The sequence below is a fragment of the Oratosquilla oratoria genome, chromosome 22 (assembly GCF_046742065.1).
Source record: "Oratosquilla oratoria isolate Oo_2021 chromosome 22, ASM4674206v1, whole genome shotgun sequence".
NCBI lineage: Eukaryota > Metazoa > Arthropoda > Malacostraca > Stomatopoda > Squillidae > Oratosquilla > Oratosquilla oratoria.
In genome coordinates this window covers 49075988-49078285 of record NC_134798.1, presented here as the reverse complement: position 1 = coordinate 49078285, position 2298 = coordinate 49075988, and the positions used below count along the sequence as shown (strand labels likewise).

The 2298-nt window shown below is 31.6% G+C and overlaps 1 protein-coding gene across 1 annotated transcript in view; it reads right to left on the bottom strand.

Annotated features, from left to right (window-relative positions):
• Positions 1 to 645: 645 nt before the first annotated feature.
• Positions 646 to 2298, bottom strand: part of LOC143037554 (uncharacterized) — a 55997-nt gene continuing 54344 nt past the window's right edge. The window contains exon 4 of the mRNA XM_076205977.1: positions 646 to 2298. This exon is cut by the window's right edge and continues 254 nt beyond it. The gene's annotated coding sequence lies outside the window, so the exon portion shown is untranslated.

Genomic DNA, 2298 nt, shown 5'->3' with positions numbered 1-2298 from the left:
TCATTAATTCACATCACGTCTGGGCAGGATCTGAAAGGGAGTCGAAGAGACCATTGGAATGTCTGGGCCATGTTTCCATGTTCTTCCGTGTCTATAGAGGACAGTTTTTCTCTTCTTCCTCTTCTTCCTCCTCCTCCTCCTCTTCCTCCTATTCTTCCTTCGCCTGAAGATTTGTATATCATGCTATCTTTCTTTTTAGTCCTCTAAGAGCGAGCGAGCGAGAGAGAGAGAAAGAGAGAGAGAGAGAGAGAGAGATAGATAGATAGATAGATAGATAGAGAGAGAGAGAGAGAGAGAGAGAGAGAGAGAGAGAGAGAGAGAGAGAGAGAGAGAGAGAGAGAGAGAGAGAGAGAGAGAGAGAGAGAGAGAGAGAGAGAGAGAGAGAGAGAGAGAGAGAGAGAGAGGGAGAGGGAGAGAAACGGAGAGAAATTAAGATTGAGTTGGACTATACAGTAGATCTAGATAAATAAAGACAATAAATATATAGAAGTTAGATATAGATAGATAAACATGATAAATATACTGGAAATAACTATCTTGATTAGATCAATTATATTTAATAATCTATGGAAATAACTGCAATGGATAATAGGATGAGATATTAATGAATAAAAAATCAACATTTGTAGGTAATTCTTTATTACTTATAAGCTTATTTGGTGTTTAAAACTCAGCTTTGAGAATTTTATTTTACAGTTTAGAAATAAAATGGATAATTATGAGCTTACAGATACTTTGTGTTTTGGTTGCTAAGAAACATCAGCGACATGACGTCACAGAAGCTTGAATTATTAATTTTTTTATCCAAAATACATATAAATAAAATATATAAATTAAATAATTTATTTATTCTTTTTTATAATGTCATATTATTAGAAAATTATTTATATATATATTACCTTTGAGTGTCGTTGTGTGACGTCATGTCGACAGTATGGTTTCTAAAGTTGAAAAAAAAAGTCGCAGTTTATATTTGAGCTGAGACAGCACCAGTTACGATATATAATTAATGCCCTTGATAAGTTTGGTTAGAAAAAAGAGAGGTTGACAACAAAAACCCCTTGATATTAACATACACACTAAAACAATAATTAAAAATACAATTATAATTATACATAATGCCCTTAGGGAATGCAAACGTTAGGTTACTTAAATTACGATGAAAAATATTACTAATGTGTAGTTATATTGTTAATGTTCATATGTTTTTATTAATTGATTATAATGAATTTTGATTGTTACTATTGACATAGTAATTATACACACACAAAAACCGACAGCATCTTGTATTATTTTTTTCTTTGAAATATCTAATTCATTCGTTGTAGATTTAGTCTCAGCGAATTTAAGTACTTTTGCATTTTTTGTAGAAGATATTACACTAGACAGACTCATTCTTAGAACTGTATCAGTGGTCTAGATTATTTCATAGTTCTTAGTTCAGAATATTTTTTTGGTTATTATTAGTTATTTGTGCAACTGATTTCAGTTGTAAATATTACAGTTGCTTTCATCCTTTGCAAAGAATTTAGAAAAAAAGTATTCTGGATGAAATTACATTTAAATATGAAGAAAAATATAGAAATTCACTGAAATATGAATGTTAATAAAAATCTTTATTTTGAGTTTATCTTTTCTTCGTTATTTTCTATCTGGAGCGCCGTAATATTTTTTTGTCTTATTATCGTTTTTTGGAACAACGGAAAGAAAAAATCCAGCCGAATTCTTGAAGAAAATTTCTCCCTAAAAAAAAAAAAAAAAAAAAAAAAAAAAAAAAAAAAAAAAAAAAAAAAAAAAAAAAAAATAATAATAATAATAATAATAATAATAATAATAATAATAATAATAATGGAACACAGATTAGGCTACATTGTCCAAAGTATTTATATAGTGCATTTGTGGGTCCCAATCCTTTCAGGAAAGAGACCAAGGCGGAGTCTGAATCCTTTACAGTGAACCTTTTTGTCATTTGTGTATCTGACTTTTTCAACACGGAAACACTACTTCCTCTATCTATTTTCTTCTGTCGGCAGACGATTTTATTCAGTCGAAGACAATGACCCGGTTCGAGTTGAGGTCTCGATCTTCATGTCCCGAGTTTATTCCCTGATCTGAATAAAATCGCCCGATTTCACGTTATTCAAGAGTTGAAGGCAAACGCTGCATTTGCGTGTCTGAACCCTAAGGCTTGTTAAGGGGCTATCACACTGGTCCATATTTCTCCAACCTCCGATTAATCGGCGGTACCGTCTACCTCCAACAGTTTTTCCGCCGTAAAATAGCCGGAGGAAAATTATC